At 30.6% G+C, this 7,253-nt stretch overlaps 1 long non-coding RNA gene across 1 annotated transcript; it reads left to right on the top strand.

Moving 5' to 3' along the window:
- The first annotated feature begins 5,593 nt into the window (after positions 1-5,593).
- On the top strand, positions 5,594-6,580 carry LOC149151047 (uncharacterized). Its single transcript, XR_016262911.1, has 2 exons — positions 5,594-5,731; positions 5,805-6,580. It is a non-coding gene; the product is annotated as an uncharacterized LOC149151047 (long non-coding RNA).
- Positions 6,581-7,253: the final 673 nt, after the last annotated feature.

Raw genomic sequence — 7,253 nt, 5'->3', positions numbered from 1 at the left:
ATGCTACCAATAATACCATATTTTTTGTGTGAAAACTATTACTTAATATAAATAGTGGCTTCAATACCATCAAAAATTAAAAATTAAAATGGGTTCTTAAATTTTTACTTGAAAAAATATTTATCAAATAATTTTTTTTTAATTTACATTAAAAATAAGTAAATTGGAAAAAATATCACAAACAAGTTCAACTAAGAAAAATAACTTTAAAATGTTTAAAAAATTGGAAAGAAAATTAAGTGAAACTTAAAAAACAAAACAAAAACACCTAAAAAAATACAAATAATAACAATTAAATACAAATTAAAAAAAAATAAAAAAAAATAAAAAAAAATTAAACCAACCAAATTAAAAAAAAAATAAAAATGATTTTGTTAGGGAAGGTAGGAGCATGGGGGCTAAGAGAGATCATTGGAATCACATCTTCCCCACCCCTGACACCCTTACCATCCCCTCCTCTCCCCTCCCTTGTCCTTGCCCTATCCCCTCCCCTTTTCCTCTCTACCCCTCCCCCTTCACAACCCCTCTATTTTAGCATCACCTATGGACCATTGTAGCAAGTGGCAAGTCTGGCCCTTGGCACCCCTACCGACACCCCTCGCCCTTCAATTTTCTTCCCTCTCCCCCTCCTCCTTGACCCATCCATTGTAATACGTCCCATGAACCATCATAGTCAATGACAGGTTTAGAAAAAACCCTAATTACCAAATTGAGGCCTTCTTCCTCAAACCTTGGTGTGAGGGGATCATGATTTCTCGATTGATTCTAACTTCAAAATAAAGCCCCTTCCATTCCTTGGCTGCCAATTTGCCTTCCTGATCCCAAGATCAAGTCCCTTTCATTCAATTGTTGGACACCTTACAAATATCAAAACCAACTCCTATTTTCAAATCAAGGTCTCAATTATCAAAATTTCAATATCAAGTTGCATATTTGAAAGCTAATTTTTTATGTTGTGTAGGCCCTATTCCTTCACCTTTTTACTTTCCTTTTGAATTTATTTTTTATTTTCAATTCAAGTGGATTGTTAAATCAGCCCGCTTCTATTCTTTTAGTAGTTGAGTTCTTCCCCAATTTCCAGGTCATGCCCAATTATGCCTCTTACCAACCCATTGCCAAACTTTTTTTCTCCCAATTTCTGAACTTGTTCAAATTCTTGCCAAAATATCAATTTAAAAATTAAATTGATTTTGAAATCAAGCTCCCTTCACTAGTTTGCCTCTTACTTGATCTCAAATTGGTGATAAGACCTAAATTTGAAATTGAACATGTAATATCCCATTTTAATTATTTGCATTATATTATGGGAAATTTTCTTTAGAAAATTATATGCCATTAATTTTATCAAAACACCACAAGATTACCCACACACACACACACAAACCTAGAATATGGCAGAGATAAAATATAATGCAATTACAAAATGAACAATTGTAATGAATCTCTACTTATTTGTATTAACATATAAAAAATGATATTACAAACAACTAGATAATGGTTGAGATAAAATCCTAAAAGCTATTGGAAACTGGATTTGGCCTCAAAATATATCTATTGCAACGCTGGATTTGACCTCCCCAACTAAACTGCAACTGATAAGCACTCTTGTGAATTCTGAATCAATTCAAAAAAGGAATGAGATGGGTTTTCATCCACTCTCACCAAATTACAGAAGGGTTTTCATCTTAGGGCCTACTGAAGAACTTGGTTCCCCAAACCTCACCAGTCAGAAAATACAAACCAATCAAGATGTCCCAAATGATTTACTTCCCATTCTTTTAAAAATCTAATGGATCCCTCTCCAACCTTCTAGAAGCACTTTATTTTATTATTTTATTCTCATTCTAAAAGGTTCTCCCCTTTACTTTATTAAAGTGACTTTTAATTTATTTTATGGAAGTCACATTTCCACTTATAGTCTTTTTCTCCCCCTTTACTTTATTAAAGTGACTTTTAATTTATTTTATGTATGTCACTTTTCCCCTTCTAGTCTTTTTTCTAATTAAGCACTTTCCTCTCTTTTATTTAATTAGATTATTTAAAGTCATTTTTTAATTCGGGAAAATGGTTATCCTGCCTCCATGCTTTCTCAACCACTGAAAATCACTTTTCACCTTCCCATTTTATAGCTCTCTTAATTTTGGTTCCAAAAAGCTATTACACTAAGGTGTTTCTTTAATTAATTTGCTCCAAATAACACCTTTAACATTTATAATTAAAACATGCTTGAATTCGTTAGATAGCAATGGAACCAAGAAAAAATTGAATGGAACTTCCCCAATGATGAAACACAACAAGCAAACTCCATCAAACCCCATAAAATATCTCCAAATACCCTTCAGACCCACTAATGATGTAATTCCGCTCCTATGACATGGTTCTCACACATCCTGGAAATCAATTGTAACTGCGTCATAAGGGAAATTGAAAATAAAGACATTATAGAATATGTCTTTTATTAACCCACCTTTTCTTCTGGCTCAATTTTGTGATCAGCTCCATTGCCAAATTAGTAATTTTGTCTTTCTAGATTTGGCAACATTTTCAATAACAATAATTTTATATACCTTAAAGGTCATTTTTTATGTATTGCATTTCTTGATAAAATTTTGTCCCATATTAATATTTTACTAAAAATATAATAATATTAAAATAAAAATAAAAATTAAATACTATCTTTTTGTTCAATTATAATTAATAATAATTTTATATTAAAATAATATACCGAATTAAGAGATTTGATTTATGGTTTTTATAACCTCATCTAAAATCTTGAAATAATAATAATAATAATAAAGATAAAATGTTATTGTGTTTTTTTGACATTTTTTATGGTCAATTTTGCAAAAAAAAATAGCTAGAGATTTTTAAGAATCATAAGTTTAAGTTGTTTAATTTACAAATTTCTAGTGCCTTAAAGTCTTTTAAGGGTGTTGAATCCATTTATACACTCAAAAGTGCATCTTAAACAAAAGAAATAACAATCTTGCTTAAAATTATATTGCTAGATTACCACTAAAATAATAATGATGATTATTAACGTCCACTAAGACTAATGCGGTCTATCTAACCTCAAGAAAAGAAAAAGAATCTAATTTTGATTCTTCAAAATCCTGTTTCTATGATAAAAAAGAATGGAAAGAAGAGCTCCAAAATCGCTATAGTTGGGCTGACTTGATAAGTCAAGAAGATTGGAAGTGTGACAAATGTTAGGGAATTGAGAGTGGATGTGAGTAAGAGTGAGGCAGTTTAAAAGAAAGTGGTTTTCATCTTCCACTCTCTTAGTATCTCAAATCTCACAGATTTTATTGTCCAAAAAAGTCTTGGAAATAGACCACCTCACTGAAAACACACACACACACACATATATATATATATATATAATATTAATAATAAGCTACTAAATATTAAAATATAATAATGTATAATTATTAAAAATAAAACTTATATATATATAGGTTCAAAAAGCATAATTTAAGGTTTTGTGTTTTAAGAAACTAGATACACATTACTCTCGGAGAATTATTATTTAAATTAGTTAAAAATAATATAAAATATTGTAATGTATTATTAGTAAAATTTATATTTCATAAACTTTTTTATAAAAGTCATTAAAAAAAACATAGCATAATTTAAAAATTCCAAAAACAAATATAAATTATTATAATGTATAATTATAATAAAATAACATTTTATTGAAATAATTTTTCTCTAAATACTTTTCAAAAAATATATAAATAACATATTTTAAAGTCTTAAATTTCTTGAAATCTAAAATATTTTAATTTTTGGAATCTAATGATAACAACTCTAAAAAGATAATAATAAATATTTATAAAAATAATATAGATATTATAATGTATAGTTATTAAAAAAATATTTTATTGGATAATGAATAGTAGATTGTGGGTTTACTTCTCTTTTCGTTTAGGTAATTCTTTTCCATTATTTTCTGTAAACATGTTATTATGTGGTAAAAAATCGAATATGTTGAAATTTGTGATAAGTAATTTCTATAAATTTGAATAAGGATAATAATAAATATTTATAAAAATAAGTTGGATATTATAATGTATAGTTATTAAAAAAATATTTTATTGGATAATGAATAGTAGATTGTGGGTTGAATTCTCTTTTGGTTTAAGTAATTCTTTTTCATTATTTGCTAGAGACATGTTATTATGTGGTAAAAAATTGAATCTGTTGAAATTTGTGATAAGTAATTTTTATAAACTTGAATAAGGTAGGAAAATTAGAATATCTTGATATATAAATTATTTGTCATTCATTTTATTATTATTTTATTTTTACTATTCAATTGGCTTACAAGAAATTTAAATCTTAAATTTCATAATTTATATAATACTTCATAACAATTAAATGACAAATTATATATTTTTAATTTTATTTATTATATTTAATTATTTTCAATGAAAAATTATATATTTATAATTTTATTTATTATATTTAATTATTTTCCATTTTAATTAAATAATGCTTAAATATAATGTAGAATTAAAATTAACTGCAAGTTTACTTTTTTTTTTTTTTCTTTTATATAAAGTGTAAAAGTGTAATGATGATAAGAGCACACATTAATTGACAATTTTATATAGTGTAGTGATGATAAGAGCACATTAATGGACAATTTTAATTTTAAAATTGGCATCTTCCCGAGGGCGTCTTTCACTTTCTTCTTTATGATTGTAGGACTTATTAACCATCTGTCTTTTCAGTGATGAATTGCTTTCACTATTACAATTTTGATGAATTTAAATTTAGCATTTTGTCTCTTCAATAATTCATTGCTTTAGCACTTTTGCGCTTTTGGTGACCTAAAATAAATTATATAAAGCTGTGGGCCGTGCAATAATTCACCACGTTCATGGCTTTAATTGGAGAGGTCACAGTCAACAAATTATATTTGTGAGATGCCAAAACATATACCACACGTTATTCATCAATAACTGACTGATTTATAATAGCAAATATTTATTTACTCGCATTGATTGGTCGAGCGTAGATATTTTGGTATGGCGTTTGTCCCTAGTTTGCCAGTGGTCCCCATCTGCCAAAGGAGCAGGATATCCAGTTGGATCAAAAGCTGGAACTCCTGCAATATAAGCCAATGCTTCCACCAATACTTGCAATGGCTCAGAGAAATTCTGGCTTGGAGAGACGAAACGCTACATCGATCGTTCCCCAAGTGGAGCAATGGTAGCTGGATTTAAAGCGGCTTTTCACCAGATTGTCTAGTCCGTCCTGCAGAAGAAGGAAGCTAGTAGCAACTTTGGCTCGCTGAAGCTCTGCAAGTTCGGGTGATTGGTGTGTGTGGAGTCGCTCCCCGTTGGAAAAGTCTTGTTGCTCAAAGTAAGCTACAATAACTGAAAGTCATTGATGTCTCTGATGCTGTGATTTGGTAGCAGTCTCTCAAAGATAATATTTAAATTCAATAATTTTGAGAATCTGTAAACCAGATCACAACATCTCTAAGTGTTGTAAATTATTTTGAGCAACAATGTCTTTCCAACGCGGTCCATTCCATATACACCAATCATATTAACCTGTGGAGTTTCAACTAGCAAAGTTCCATATACACCAATCATATTAACCTGTGGAGTTTCAACTAGCAAAGTACTAATCAATGCGGGAATGGAAACACAAATGGAACCTTCACGGCCATGTTCGTGTTGGAAATGGATTAGCGCTCAGTACAACATTTTATATTTAGGTAGTGTTTTTCCAATTTTCAGTTATTTTTCCTGTTCTATGTTGTATTGGAACTTAGGGTTGCTGATTTTCAGGTTAGAATGGATAGCTTTTTGTCACTCCAAAACATAATAGCTCGGGAGATGATCCAAGTGCACGAGTACACAACTTTTTGGGAGGAAAAACTTAAGTTTTGGGTTTTCTGGACGAAATGATTTGTCCGCACCTGTCGGATCAAGCTGAACGAAGCCATCAGATGTGAGAACTAAGCACAACTTCATTGGAGGAGAGGGGCTTAGCCTTCGGGCACATAATGCCTTTCAGCACTCGGAAGACGAAACCGGAGGGGATGCCGGGAGCCTCAAAATCTGTGAGGTTATTTAATGATCCAGCTAATCCAGAAACGACGTTCTTTCAATCGCCCGAAGGATCAATTTTGAGGTTTCTATGTTGGAAGAGCTGTCGGAGGAACAAGTTTGGTCTGGGGGTTTGTGCTCGGAAGGAATGCAGGGACTCCTTTCTTCCCATCAGATTAACTGAGAGGGAAACGCAGATATACCTTTCCTCATGGTGTTAGAAGCAAGACCGGACCAGTGTTGTCTGGGTTCTGGTTTGTGGGAAAGAGCCTAGAGGCTTTTCTTGGGGTTAAACCTGATAGACTTTAGGCGAGGACATAAAATGTTACAATTTTATGGGCAAGGTCATGATTTATGAGATTTCAAAATAAGAAGTTTTATGTTTTGAGTTTAAATGGTTGGATTTAGGTATATTGGAGGTTGGGGCATTATTTTGTGTTATGGGTTAAGGTCTGATATTTTGGGCGTGAGTTGGTTAATCATAATGAAAATTGATGTTTTCTTAATGTTTCTAAGGGTTCAAACTTGTTTTAAAATAAGTTATTAAAAAAAAGAAGTAAATTTTTGAAATTATTTTTCACTTTCTATTTACGAAGGATAACAAATATCATAAAATATTAAAAGAATGGTCAGATTTTCAATGGTCAGATTTTCAATAACCAATCAATGTCTTCACTTTCAGTGCTTGGTTGGTTGAGTATCAATTCATCACAATGTCATTGTCTTTGGCATTTAGAGACAAAAAAACATCTCTACTTTAGTTGGTTCTTATCTGTTCCCAAATACAATGTACCATTCCACAATCTTCTCTTCTACAACATTAGATGCATCACATAACTCAAACCTAGCTAAATATCTTACCATTGTACTAGTGTATGCACTATTTTATATCAATTAATGTGCCTTCCAAAGAAGCTTAGACACATTGTCTTTGTGAATTCTCACATGAATTCATTTGTTATGAATACTTTTAGTTTTTGTCAATATGAGAATTGGCATCACACTTAGTTTACATGCTTCGCGTTTTTGAATCCCAAAATTGTGGTAATATCATTTGCTTTGTTATCTTTTCCTCCAATGCTTGCAATAATGCCATTTGTTTTGTTATCTTTGCCTCCACTCGTGGCTCTATAAAAAATCAAAACAATTAGTCATAGGTTATGGATGTAAATTGCAATGACATACAAA

Source organism: Pinus tabuliformis, chromosome 9 (genome assembly GCF_031772625.1).
Source record: "Pinus tabuliformis cultivar Carrire ecotype Pingquan chromosome 9, CPIR1, whole genome shotgun sequence".
NCBI lineage: Eukaryota > Viridiplantae > Streptophyta > Pinopsida > Pinales > Pinaceae > Pinus > Pinus tabuliformis.
Note: the sequence above shows the minus strand (reverse complement) of the source record. Positions and strands in the feature narration are given on the sequence as shown.